The sequence below is a fragment of the Arvicanthis niloticus genome, chromosome 9 (assembly GCF_011762505.2).
Source record: "Arvicanthis niloticus isolate mArvNil1 chromosome 9, mArvNil1.pat.X, whole genome shotgun sequence".
NCBI classification, from domain to species: Eukaryota; Metazoa; Chordata; class Mammalia; order Rodentia; family Muridae; genus Arvicanthis; species Arvicanthis niloticus.
Genome location: NC_047666.1, coordinates 52,927,341 through 52,941,898, shown reverse-complemented (window position 1 = coordinate 52,941,898; position 14,558 = coordinate 52,927,341). Strand labels below are relative to the sequence as shown.

Below are 14,558 nucleotides of genomic sequence, written 5' to 3'. Positions count from 1 at the left end.
AAGCCAGTGGGCAAACGGAATGTGAACAGGGAGCAAAAGCTGGGCAGCCGCTCCCTGCATCCTCCTCACATCCTTGGTGGACCCAGCCAGGCCCTGAGTTTTGCAACATGCACCACTGGCCCAGCCGGCTTGCCCAGCTGTACCCTGTGCTCAAGAAGCTGAGCTTGAGAGGGCAGGAGCTCTGTGCTGCCCTAATGTCTACACTGAACTTTATGCCAGGTGCCAACAACATTCTGGGGCAAGGGAGCTGGCTGTCACTTAGAACAGCCTCCCCCAGCAACGCCAGGTCACCTAGGCAGGATAACAGACCAGAGACTACCAGACCCTTCCTCTGTCTGGCCTTCCTCTGTCCCTCAATGTGTGTCCCCAGGGAGTCCAGGGGTGTAAACTGGAGAGGGAACCCACTCTCACAACACCCTGAGAAGGAGGTAGCCCCTTAAGCCAGTCCTCTGTCCCAGTAACTCCTGGCAAAAATCCTGTCTTAAGGCAGCCTGAGGTCAACACAGCAGGTCCCAAGACTCTGGTGCCCTAAGCAGCCTAGGGCCCCTAGAGAGCTATGCCTTCAGAGCCTTCCAAAATTCCTGGAATGGGTTGCACAAGAATACCTCAGCCCTTGCAGAGCTGAGGGTAAGAACAGCTTGTTGGGAGGAGGTGGGAGGTCTGGCCAAGTTACGTTCATAGCGTAACTGGCTGTCATGGCTGTGGAAAGCAAACACGGAAGAAAGTGACTTCTCTCCTGCAAAGGTGGCAGGGTCCCTCATACTATCCCTCCATTTCTACACAGGCCCTTGCCTCAGAGAAAAAAAATTTGCCACTGTCCCTCTGGTCCCAGATCCCCACCAGACTGGAACCTGGGCTCACAGGTTAGGTGGCTTTGCCGCCTGTGTGTAAGAGCCTCTGACCTGGTCTTTTGGATCTGACGACTGAGTCCGGGAGACAGAGCCATCCAAGTTGCATTCTGATTCAGCTACTCAGCCATCTATGACGCAGGCTGTGTGCAGACCGCAGCTAATACTCCTATTCTGTCTCACTCCCGCCAGTGAGGTAAGGAGGGAAACAGCTCAGAGAAGTCAACGTTTGCCTGAGATCACACAGCCAAGCTGGAGAGACCTTATATAGGAAAGGCTGGGTAGCTAGTGTGGAGGAAGAGGATGCTGAGGAGGGGCTGTGGGAGGAGGTATCAGAACAAAAGGAAGGAAGGTGAGTTCTAGAATCTTCTGCCCAGTCTTCCTGGGTAGTGGCACCCTCTGGATGGGCAGGTAGAGCTTGTCATGGTTGGAGTGCTTTTTCCTGAATCAGGTGCTTAGCTCTAGGGTTGACCACATGGGACTGTGGCTGCTGGCACTGCCTGGGCCTTGGAGAGGCTCCTTTAAGCCACACAAAGGGCTTACTATGAAACCATTGGGATTTTCCGGACCCAACTTCTAGGGCCAGTGAATGGCTTCTCTACTAGGGAAGCCTGGCCATGCTCACTTTGGGGTTCACACGGTACCCAGGACAGCACTGGCCTGAACAGGCTCTGGTCATCTTCTGCATAAATGAAGAATATGGTGAGCTGGCAGAAGTCTGCTCAAATGTTAATGCTTGGTGCTGGCACAGGACAGTTACCAAGGTTTACTCGCTAGCCTTGGACTCAGGGCAATCTTCTGCTTTAGCCTCCCAAGTGCTAGAGTTACAGGTATAATCAATCCATCATGCCAAGCTTCCATATGTTTTATAAAGCTTTTAAAATGTCTGTGTTTTTGTTGCCCAGACATGAGTTAGACTGACTTGGGAAGAGAAAACCTCAATTGAAAACAATCCCTCCAGTGGCTATGGGGCATCTTCTTGATTAATGATTGATGCAGCTGGGCAGCCCACTGTGGACAGGACAGTCACTGGGCACAAAACTGCCTAAAAGGGCTGTGAGCCTCAGTAGCCCTGCTTGCAGCCAGAGAAAGCAGAGAGCTATTCAGACACATAACAGAGAGAAAACTTGGACAGATACTTCATAGTGGACATCTGTTGGATGTCTGGGACAAGCCAACCAAAACCACACAAGGGCTGAGTAGATGATGGTTTAGTGGAGTACAAAACACTTGCCATGCAAGCATAAAGACCTGAGTTCAAGTCCCTAGAAGCCATGTAAAGCTGGCCATGGTGGCATGTGTCTGTGACCCCAGCGCTCCTACAGAGAGATGGGAAGCAGAGACCAACATCCCAGGAACTCGGGGCCAGCTAGCCTGTGGTACAGTGTCCAACAACTGAACTTGCCCTCAAATGAGGTAGAAGCTAAGGACTGACGTGTCTTATCTCTTTCGTATGTACACGGGTGTGCACACACATACACACGTCATATGTATATATTTAGTTAGGGTTTCTGTTGCTGAGATAAACACCATGACCAAAAGCAACTTGGATAGGAAAGAGTGTATTTCACTTACACATCACAGTCTCACTGACAGAGGTCAGGGCAGGCTACAGCTCTCAAGGAAAGACAGCAGACCATGCCACAACTCTAAGATGAGAGAAGGGCCCTTCTAACCAGGCCTTATGGGAGGTGCCAGAGGTGGTCGGCCTGACTCCACAGCCCCACAGCCATCAAGGTGTACCAGTCTGCAGCACTGGTGTACAGGCTCTGGAAAGAAGCTTCCAGCAGCCGGTTTCAGTTCTGCGGTGTACACCATGGGCTGAGGGGCATCTTCCATACACACTGTCATAACCTGGGTATGACACAATGATATTTTGGGGTATGTTAAAAGTGTTCATTTGCTAATGTAAACATCTTAAGCCACACTGCAGCTTGTAAAAGTTGGGGTTAGCGCTCCTCATGCCTTAATATAAAGACCTCTGGGGGCCTCTGCACAGCCTGCCTCCCACCCCCACAGCACCTCTCTCTTCTGGGAGGGACACCGAATAGGAGCAGGGGGAGAGAGTGTGCTGAGACTGTAAGGACCTCCTGAGCCTCCTCCACAGACTCCCCAGGAGGAATCAGAACCCTTGAAAGAAGTGGGAAGGCCTGTCATACTTCCTTCTGAGGGATGTGAACCTGTTCATCCTTCTCCTGTGTGCCACCATCCCTCACAGACCGAGCCCTAGGTTTTGGGGGTGGGCCTATCAGCAGGTGACACTAAGATCAGGAAGGACTTCCTGGGATAAAATGCCTAATTCAAGAGTGAGGGCCAGAAGAGGACAAGGCTTACAGGATGGTGAGGCTGATGGATTATGGACTAGTGTGTGGTCCATGACATTCTAGGTAGACAGACGGGCAGGAAGGAAGCAAGGCACTGGCTGAGGGGAAGTAAGCAGAGAGGACAGTGGAAGCCATAGCCTGGGAAAGCTGGGAGCTGAGGGCACAGCTGTGGGTGCTGTGCAGCCGCCTGGTGTCCATCTGAGAAGCAGACTAGAGATGCTCCTGCTGGGTCTCAGCGACCTCTCGGGGACAGTCTTACAGACGAATCTGCAATAGCACGGGACAGACATAGGCCTGCTTGTCCTACCCAGGGCAGGAGATAAGCAAGGCTTCCCATGTGTGGGGTCAGTGAGGAAGAAAGGGAGCCCATATCCGAGCTGCTCGCAGCTACTCACCAACTGCTTGTCAGTTCTAACTGGGGGTTGCCATGGAGCTGGGGATGGAGACTATCAGATGACAGACCCTCTGGCAGCCTTTCTTTGTCTTTTAAAACCCAGGCCATACACCCTGTAGTTTCTATCCTGGAGGAACCACTTTAGGCTGTGAGCAAGCCTAGCCCTACCCCCTTGCAACTAACTGCACTGTAAGTTTATAGCCCAGGCTCCTTGGCAGGTAGACGATGCCATATGGAATCACATGTATGCAACTTCCCTCCATCCCCTCAAAAGGCTTTAAGCATCAGAAAACCTCCTTAGTTCTTTTGGTTTCCAAGCACAAACTGAAGGGCCTGTCTCTCCCTTCAGGGCTCTCATTCTGTGCACGGAAGCATCCTGTCAGCTCACCTGGTTTTTGAAGGAAGGTGTTCTTCCTCTCCACCTCTCACATTGTTCTCCCCTAACCCCCACTCTCCTACCCTCTTCAAGGGTGGACTCCACCCTCGTGATGTAAATAAAATCGGCTCTGAGGGGTAGCCTCATGTAGCACATAGCAAGTGTTATGCCAACTTGACACAAGCTAGAATGGTCTTAAAGGAAGGAGCCTCAATTGAGAAAATGCCTCCATAAGATCAGGCTGTAGGCTAGGTAAGCCTGTAAGAGCTTGTCTTTCATTAGTGATTGATGTGGAGGGCCCAGCCCTTTGTGGGTGGTGTCTTTCCTGGGCAGATAGTCCTGGGTTCTATAGGAAACCAGACTGAGCAAGTCATGGAGAGCTGCCAGTAAGCAGCACCCTCCAAGGCCTCTGCATCAGCTCCCGCTGCCAGGTTCCTGCCTTGTTTGAGTTCCTATCCTGGCTTCCTTCAGTGTGAAAGTGTAAGGCAAATAAAGTCTTTCCTTCCCAACTTGCTTTTGGGTCATGATGTTTCATCACAGAAATAGAAACCCAAAGATAGCTTCTTCTGGAAGTTTCCATTTGGACCTGTTTTTGTTGCTGTTGTTCTTGTTGTAATAGAGATGTGGAGGAGGTGGGGCAGCAAAGGGAGGTGACAGTTCCCTACACCTAGAGACCTACACACCTTCTAGCACATTCTCTGTGGCATGGAGGTCAACTGTCCCTCTGAGGAAGGGACATTGTCCCATAAAAGCCAGGGTGAGGTGCATGGAAAAGAGGTAAGGCAGGTCCCACAAGCCTGGACTGGAACCTCTGCCTCCCACCTCAGGGAGAGCCAGAGCCTGCATCCCTGGCACAAGGAGGAACACAGGGCCTGTCTGTAGGCAGGATTTAAGGTAAGCATGTTTACAAATGAATTAGAGGAGAAAATCAACCCTATCCTGTTACCAAGCACAGAAGATGAGGCCAGGAAGTGAGAACACGATTCCTACTGTTGGGACCCAGGTGTGAGCTCACTCTTCTTTGCTCAGCGCACTCTCAGAGGCACAATAGGAGCGTGTGTGTGTGTTTGTGTGTGTGTGTGTACATGTGCATTCTGTAGGAAGAATCCATGCATCTACTGGTTTCTTCCATCCTCCTAGGAACTGCTGAGGGGAAATTCTCAGGAAGTTTCAAGATGGGAGACCCTCGCATGGCAGCCCCAGCCTACCCGTCTCTTCATAGATCCTTGAACGGCAGCCCCAGCCCACTGTTGTCTCTTCATCTTAGTTTGGAAGATAGGCTTCCAGGGGCAGACATGTTTCGACCCCTCCCCTGGGTTATCAGTGTAGGGGCTCTAGAGAGTGTTTGTCACCTCAAATGAGAGCCACTGAGGTGGGGGATACCTGACACAATGAGAGCAGACCACCTGCAGGCTTTGCCTTCTCCTGACCTTCACTGACCTTCAAAAAGAGCAGCCGAAGCACACTCACCAGAGTGTACACCACTGCTTCAGCCCCTCTGTGGACTGAAAGGGAGGTGGGATGCATGGGGGGACGGACAGCGGAGCCTGGGCTTGTTTGCACTCTCCTAAGCTTCAAAACACATTTTTTAAATTAGGTGGTAAGAATACAGGGTAATTTTTGTGGCACCAACATACTTTCTTTCAAGATATGATTTATATGTTTGGCCCACATCTTAAATGCACTGGTGATTGAGATGAATGGCCACGCTGGAGGCTGCAAAGTGGTTTCCATTATGTAGCTCTGATTTTGGGTTCCTTAGAAAACCTTAAAGGGGCAGGCACATTCACGGCCTGTGCTCTACCTCACAGGGCTTTTAGGGTCACCATCAGAGAGGGTAGGAGAAGGGAGGAAGGCAGCATCCCTCAGAGCTCTGGGGAGACTGTGGCTATGTACAGGCTTCCTGGCAGCTCATCTTAACACTTTATGTACAGTAACAAAGGGGGCCTTCAGGATAAAGAACCCATCCCAGAGGGAAGGCTTGGCCTAACAGGTTCGTATCCCCAGATTGGGGTCCTGGGGGCTCTGCCTCTGGAGCTGACCATCACTACCAAGGCACAGTACAGCCACTGGTCTCCTTAACTCTCTCTAAAGCTACAGCCAGCGGACAGTGTGGCATGTAGGTAAGGACAGAAACACGAGGGGTGGCCTGCTGAGCCCAGTCCCAGACTCCTCCTGAGAACCAGAGAAACTAAGACAAGACAGGGGAGACATGGGCAGCTAACCTTCACCACAAGTGCCACAGGATTCAACAGAGCAAATGGTTTTCAACAGAGAGTGCCAGAAGGACAAGATGTGGCAGAAGAAGCAGCTGCCACACACTGCACACCACACATAAGAACCAACGGGTTGGAGAGATGGCTCAGAGGTTAAGAGCACTGACTGCTCTTCCACAAAAGCCACAGTCAGGTGAAGGCCACCCATAGCACACAGCAAGTTAGCACCCACATGCGCTGAAGACGTGGCATTGGGTTGTTTTCAGTTTGGGGCTTTTCTTAGTGTGCTTTCTCTTGCTGTAACCAAAGATCCTGAGATGAGTCATTTATAAAGAAGAGAGGTTTCTTTAGCTCCTAGATTTGGAGGCTGGGAAGTCAGAGCGGTGAGGCTGTCGCACTGCATCAGAGCATGGCGAGGCAGAACAAGGGGCCCAGCTCTTCAGATGAAACTACTCAGGCCGTCATGGGAGCATCTATACTGAAAACAAGTCTTTACAACTTGAGAAGGCAATAGCTGTTGCTAGCACGGCTGCTCTTTGTGAGCCCCGGGAGTGGAAGGTGAGCAGCCTCACACAGCAGCTCCAGAGCTCCAGCCTTACACCAGCAGGGTGGTCCTGGCCACCCCACGCTCGCTTCACAGCAGCTGGGGCCATGCCTGCGGATACTAAGGCCAATGGGCCAGCTGTCTAAGGATGCACCCTATCCGAGGGTGACCACAGGAGCGTTTACTCTGAAAGCAGACAGCAGAGACCTCCCTGAACACAAACATCCTCCACCAGGTGTGCACCAAACTCGGCCCCTTGCTTGGGAAATGGAAAGTTTTGATTTCTTCCCCTCTCTCTGGTCAAAGAGCCTGGGAAGGAGTAGACCTATTCCAGGCTCCCTCCCAGAACAACAAAGAGGGATCAGAGCACAGCTGCCAGGCCAGGCTAGGAAGACTCTGAGCTCCTGGTCACCTGCCTCATACTCCTTGAGCCTGGATTGTCCAGGGCTTGACCAGGGCCTGTGGGGTGCTGTGCTGAGCAGCAGTCTTGAAAGATGGGTTTCAGCTTGTTCTAAGGAGCTATCTGTAACCCCCTGGACCTCAACTCTCTGCCATCCTGCTCCTCTGGCTTTAGAGGCCAAGGCTGGCCTGCACAGTTGTGGCCATCTAGAGCCCATAGGTGTCCTGTCCCTGTGGGGCAGGGGCCTTAGACTGTGATGGATGCCTGAGGACCTAGAGTAGGCACAGGACTCTCCTTCCTCCACATGCAATCTTCCTTTCCCTGCTGGGGAAGAATGGAGACACTTTGGTGCTCTCTCTCTCTCTCTCTCTCTCTCTCTCTCTCTCTCTTTCTCTCTGTATGCGTTGGGTGGGGTGGGGTGTGTCTTTAATTATTAGAGTAAGAGGTGAGGCTAGCAGGATCCTCGGGACCAGAAGATTCTTGGAAGCCATTAATTGAGAATCTCCCCTCCCTCTCTCTCTCCAGTCTAAGGACAACAGTGTTCTGAAGGGACAGAAGTGTATCTGTTTTTATCCTGGCTGTCTGATGCCCCTGCTAAATATAGAGACATCTCAGAATGGGCATCCATGGCCGTCACAGGACCTCAGGGCCAAGTGATGGTGGTGGGACACAGTGCTAAGGCCCATTGTAGAAGAGCGGGGTCCCCAGGGAAGCTTTGTGCTTCTCCATCGGCTCCCGCCTAAGAAATCCAGATGGGAGTTGCTGTACCACAGCCGTATTCCCAAGCCTGACTAAGCTAAGCCTGACTAAGAGTGGTCCCCACTCTTGCTTTGTGAGTGCCTTTCTACCTGCTTCGGGGTGCAGAACTCAGGAGACTGAGAGGCAAAGATGCTGGGCTCCATCTTTCCTCGGGAAGTCTTCAATCCAACTAGGGAATCACTCATGAGTCTAGCAGGGGCCTTTAGATGGGTGCAGGGAGAAGCCTGAGCTAGAGAGAGCAGAAGGCAGAGCGCTCAGAGAAGGTTCTTAGGGGATGGACTGGCCTAGGTCCCAGAGGATGGAAAGTTCCAGCAGAAATATCTACATGACCTCCAGGAACATCCCCTAAGCAGGACATCCAAGAAATCTGACCTTTCAGGAAGGCTTCCTGGAGGAGGGGTCTACAAGGAGACAGAAGTAGAGGCTTCTAGGGTTCTTTGACAGCAAGGGAGCTGAAGAAGGCTAGTTAGGCAGACAGCTGCAGGAAGCGCCAGCAGGGCAGCTTGGGCGTGGGCTGTCTGGGCTGAGCCAGGAGAGAGGAGCAGAACTGTTCTTCCTAGGCACTGAGACTTTGAAAACCTGTATGAGAAAACAGGGACTATGGCCAGAAGGCCACCAGGCCTTGGGAGATAACTGTTTCCCAGGTGTGCTCCAGGACACCAGATTTCGAGAGATAGAAGACAGTGGACAGGGCCACTGTGTCAGAGCTCTGTGTCATGCTCTGCTAACATGGAGTGTGCGGTGTCCCTTCAGTACAGCAAATAGGAAGCCACTGTGTGTGGTCCCTGCCCAGTGGCACGTACCCGCCCAGCATCAAGGACTGCCATTCAGGAAGGGCTGATGCTGTCCAAGCTGTTGTGGTTTGGGGGCGCTGTCTTTACACCATGACACACAGGGCCTGTGGTGAGCAGCAGATGCAAGGACAGACAAACACACGGCTACAGCTCCAAGGGCAACAGTGTTCCTAAGTGACTCAGGGGTGTCTCTCTTTACCTTGGCTTCTTGGGCCCATGCCTAAATATAGAGATGTCTCAGGACAGGCGTCCATGGCCGGCAAGCCTCACACTGCCCAGCTGACAGTGGCGGGACTTAGCGTTAACACTCATGGTTTGTCACCAGAGTTGTTTCACTCTCGTATCTTGATCTATTTCAGACTGGTGCATCCTTGGCAGCAGGGGCCAAGGCCAACACCTGGACCAAGGGGCACGACCATGCCAGCCTGTTTAGCAGCTTCTCCTAGGGACACGAGGGTGGCCAGATTCTGCTGGGCAGTACTTTTCCAGCCACTTGAACTTGTTCAGGCTGGGCGCCCTCTGAGGGGCCTTGGCTGTGCCAGCCTGTGTGGCAGTGTCTCCCTGGTACACGAGGCTGGCCAGCTTCTGCTGGGCAGTACTTTTCCAGCCTCTAGGTTCGTGGATCCCAACTTGCCCTTCATGGCGGCACATCCCCAGTGGTGGGAACCATGCCCCAAGCGGAGTTCCGAGATTTGAAACTGGCTATAACATGAAAGCCTTTCTGTTTTTAAGAGCAAAAATGAAAGGGCAGTTGTTTCCCTTAATAAACACTCTTTTAACCCATTTTACAAACAAACCAGCTTTCTGCTTCTAGTTTCTTTCCTGTTCCTCTTTTTCTTAGTTAATTTGATAAGCAACAGGCGCCAAGCTGCGGCGACGCTTTGCTTATGGAACTAAGAAGGAAAAACTGTGGCTTTGAGAAATGGCCTGTGTGTGGAACCAGTCCCGCTGTCCTCTCCCATCCCCCCACCTTCCTAGACAGCACACTTAAGCTTAATGACAGCTTTTCCTGCTTCAGAACAGAGGCTGCAGGGGGACAGAGAGGTGGCTTGGCAGTTAAAGTACACTCTGCTCTTCCATGGAACGCATGTTTGGTTCCCAGTGCCCATGTCAGGTGGCTCCCAGCTCCTGTAACCTGTGACACTAGGTGATCTTATCTGTTGCCTCTGGTCCCTGTGGGCACCTGCACACATGTGCAAAACCCAAACACACACATAATTAAAACAATATCTTCAAGAAAATAGAGATTTCTGCTTTAGTAAGTTTACAGAATACAGACTTTTGCCTTGAGAATGGGATAAAACAACATATAGCATCTAATTCCAAGAGAGGCAGCAGCGAGCGAGCTCCTGGGTGAGTCGCTGACTAAAGCCCACTGGAAACTGACAGCTCTCCCTCTAAGCTGGACTGGAAAACACACTGCTGTATAGGTTTCTGCACAGCTGCTTGAGACGGTCTCTCTTGTTTTTGTTGGCTCAGGGTATAAATGAAAACAAGTGGGGTGGACTGTTCTGACACCCCAAAAAGCTCCCAACCATACCAGCCTCCTGAGCCCTGGAGCAGCTTGCAGAACAAAGCCAGGGTGAAGGTGCTACCCCCATTTTCTCTGTCTTGGGGCTTGCCTCTAGTCCTCCTGCCTCACACTGGGGTTTCTTCTCTTCTTTCTTTCTTTTCTTCTCCGTGAAACCTGTCATGTTAGCATGTAACACTCATAGAGTAGGTTGGGTCACCACAACCCTGCACAAAGATGACTGATGGCCTCTGGTCCAACTCCAAGGAGGTTTCCATGTACACATTGCCAAAGTCCACCTGGTGTTCTTAGCCATTGGCTGACTACTCTCCTATTGTACCTCCAAGCCCCCCACCCCACCCCACCATATCCGTCTCCTCCATGCAGGGACATATCTGGCTCTCTCTCTAGTTCAGAGTCTGCACAGTGCCAAGCAATGACATACCCTCTGTGACTGTCAGCAGCACAGACGTACACACCGTGCTGAGTGAGTGGGAGGAGGAAGAAGCACTCTCAGCACAACCCACCAAGCCTTCTTCCCACCCACTTAAACCTGGAGCACACGCTGGGTCCTCAGCAGCTTGGTATCCTTCCTAGCACAGTGAGGGGCTGGCTGGCTGACTGGCTGGTAGAAATGCAACTCTGTAGCTTCTGGGTTAAACTGGTCACATTCTCAGGGGTGATTCTGGAGAAGGTTCCTTAAAGTGAGACCAACATAGTATTGAGGACAGTGCTTGTCTGCAGCGACTCTGTGTGAACTTCCTGCGACTTTCATGCTATGTCGTTAGGACAGATGTTAACAAACAAGAATACTCATGCCTGTGCTTTGACCTTGCAGATGAGTCCCTTCACTCTGGCTGGTAACAAATAGGCACACAGGAGGAAGGGGGCTTGAGTTAGGGGGCTCCATCAATCTGGGTGAACAGCTAGGTCACCCTAGGGCATTCATCAAAAGGGACAGATTGGTCTCTCCCATTCCAGAGTGCTCTACTCTTAGGCTAGTGGACAGGAGTCTTCCGTGGCCACCGCCTCACCCTTTTACTCTGGAACCTGGCCTGGGCTGAGTACTCTGCGTCTAGTCCAGCCTCCATCTCCTAGAGCAACAGACCTAGGGCAGGACAATCAGGCTGGGGGCCCAGCTCACTCTGTACCCAGCTGAGGTCCTGCTGTGCCCGGCCGTTCACAGGTCTGGGGGACATATTCACCAAGGCTAGGCATTGCTTTCCTTTTTTCAATGCCTGGGATAAAATCTTAGACTCGTCTGCTAGAGAGGCCTCTTCCACTGAGTCATACCCTACTCTTTCATGGCAGTGGTAATTTCTCACCCCTAGGACAGGGTTTCTCTGTGTAGCCCTGGCTGTCCTGGAACTCACTCTGTAGACCAGGCTGGCCTTGAACTCACAGGTCCACTCATCTGCCTCTGCCTCCTGAGTGCTGGCATTAAAGGTGTGCAACCGCTGGTCATTTTAAGGAATAAATAATTCTGGTGAAGGGGCTGATGAAGGCAGTGAGAAACTCAGAGGTGGGGACACATTTTGGCATATGGTACTGTAGGTTGCAAGTTAGAAGGATTTAGAGGTTTTCTTGTATGTCTTTGTTCTGCTAATGCAGACCACTCCTTCCCTTTAAGTAGAAGGTTTCTCAGAAGCCCCAGGAAAGGGATTTGGGGACTGTTCTAGCATAGATGCATCTCAGGGTCCTTAGGGCTCCCTACATGTGAAGGCCACACTTCCTGGAATTTCCTCCAGGCTGCCCCCTCCCCCACCCCCAGCAGCAGGACAACAGACACATGCAGCTCAGCTGGGCTCTTGTGGCCTGGAACAGACAAGAGTGTGCAGCTGCCTGCAGGACCTTGTTCCTGCTCTGAGTGCCTCTGACAAATGCATTGATTGTTCAAAGCAGACAGTTTGTGCAGTCATGTCTGCTGAGGTGGGAAGGGCTTTATAACACATCTGCACCCATTCCTTCTTCGTGGTCACCCAGCTTCCCACCAGCCAGAGAGGCCTGTTCACAGAGACCCAAGGCATAGGGTACACCGGTTCTAGTGTACACACTCTGAGCACCTGTCTGGACCACACAGGGACAGGATAGGAAGGCGAGAGGATGACCAATGGTGAAGGCAGTTAGATGTGGGTTGTCGAGCAGGTAGCTAACGGTTGCAAACCAATCCCTGCCACCCTGGTGTGCAAACTTTGGTTTTTACCTCTTCTACTCTGTCCCCTCAGTCACCAAAATAATATGTGTGACCTGTGCCATTCACCAGGAAAGGTCCCAAACAAGAAAGAAAACTAAGGCAGCCAGATGGTAGTGGAGACAGACCCTGCCCAGGTTTATGCAGATGATAGTAGGGACAGACCCTGCCAGTTTTACGCAGATGGTAATGGAGGGGGAGACCCTGCCCAGCTTTATGCAGATGGGAGTGGGGGCAGACCCCTCCCAGTTGGCAGCAACCAAGTCACATACCTGAGAGATTTGGGGACTCTCCCTTGCCTACACCTGACTATCTGGCCAGTAAGGATGGCAGGGTATGTTTTATGTTTGCAATTCCTGGCTGAAGAAGATGGGAAATGCTTCTCTGTCTTCCAGAAGTATACTTTAGCCTGGGGTGCTGGCTCCATGGCAGAGCCCTTATCTGGCATGTGAGTGGCCCGGGGCTGAACACACTTTGCTATATTCTGAGTGCACTAGGCAGAAGGGCAGTATTCAGCTGCTTCTCTCTGCTGCTGCCCCTAAATTTAATAGCACTGATTTGCTTTTTCCTAACCAATGGCTTTAATTACTTTTTAATGATCAAACAGTATTTGTTGTTTGCTTTTTTTTTTTTTTTTTTTTTTTGTCTTAGATACTGGGTATTGAGCCCAGAACTTTGTACCCACTGACAAGAGTTCTACTGTCGTGTTCAATGCCCAGCCTAAATATACAGCTTAAATTCTTCCTCGCACTTTCTTTTCTTCTTTCTTTCTTCCTTTCTTTGTTTTGTTTTTCAAGTGTGAGGTTTTTTGGTGTAGCCCTGGTTGTCCTAAAACTCACTCTGTAGACCAGGCTGGCCTGGAACTCAGAGATCTACCTGCTTCTGCATCCCAAGTGCTGGGATTAAAGGTATAAGCCACCACTGCCACCACTGCCACCACTGCCACCACTGCCTGGCTTTGAATTCTTAAGCAAAACAAGAACAGTGATCACCTAGGTGGGCTTTTAAGGTACCCCAGAATGTGATGTCAAATACTGAGCTCCTGCTCCCCCCTCCTTTCACTAGGTGTCCTCTCATGCTCTACATCTGAGAGGTCACACTGCCACCTGATTGATCGCACACTCCATGTCTAGTGCTATACCTCTGATGCAGCTCGTCTCTGGCTGAACTATCCCCCAGGCCACTTTTGCATTCCTTGTGGGAAGCTCTCCACACCTCTCTCCCCCATGGGCAGGCTGGCTGGAGGCAGACTAGTGAACTCAATATTTTATGTATAAATTCCCTTCTCTGAGGGCTTTGAATTGTGTCTTATTCTTTTGTAGAGGGAGAAGATCTAATTGGAGCCCAGGAAGCCCTGAAATTCACTGTGTAGACCAATATGGCTTAGAACTTACACAGATATACCTGCCTCTGCCTCTTGAGTGTTGAGACTAAAGTACTGTGCCACTATGCCTGGCTTTGTGGTTTAATTCTTATGTAGTTAATTTTTTAGATGCATTTTAACTTTTGCTCTATTGGTAAAACATATGCAGGTCTTGCATATGCATTATAACTTTTTTTTGCTGTACTGCTTGGCACATGCAAGACCCAAATATACTAAGCAAGAGTTCTACCATTGAGCTGTGCATCTAACTCTTGTAAACAAGCTTCCTCAACTCAGCAAAACCTCCAGCAGACACCTCAGTAACTGGGAAACCTCTCAGTTCAGTCAAGACAAAGCAAGAAATCTACTGTGGCTGAGTTCAGTATAAACAACCTGTACAGAGGGCTGCAGTCAGTTCAGTGGATAAGAGCACTGACTGCTCTCCCAGAGGACCTGGGTTCAGTTCCCAGCACCCACATGATGGCTCATAACATTTGCTTCTGGCCTTGAGGTCACTGCATGTGAGTGGTGCACAGATACACATGCATGCAAAACACCCATACACATAAAATAAAATTAAAAAAATAAAGCTTTAAAATTGTCATCTACAGATGGGATGGGTAATTTGGGAAACCTTAGAAATTTTTCATTGACTAAAACAAGTAAGAAAGATTAACAAGATTGCCGGGTAGGTGGCATATATCAAGATTTCCTGTACACCAATAATCACTTGAAAAAAAAAATCAAAAGAGCCAAAGACATTATTAGCAATCCTATTGTTTATATAACAGCAATTGAAGAACAGTCAAAGGACTACTCTAGGCAGGGCCCTGGATGAC

General features: G+C 50.7%; 1 protein-coding gene across 6 annotated transcripts in view; it reads right to left on the bottom strand.

Moving 5' to 3' along the window:
* The window catches only part of Atg7 (autophagy related 7), a 210,128-nt gene that overhangs the window by 1,155 nt on the left and 194,415 nt on the right, over positions 1–14,558 (bottom strand). The window lies entirely within an intron of this gene.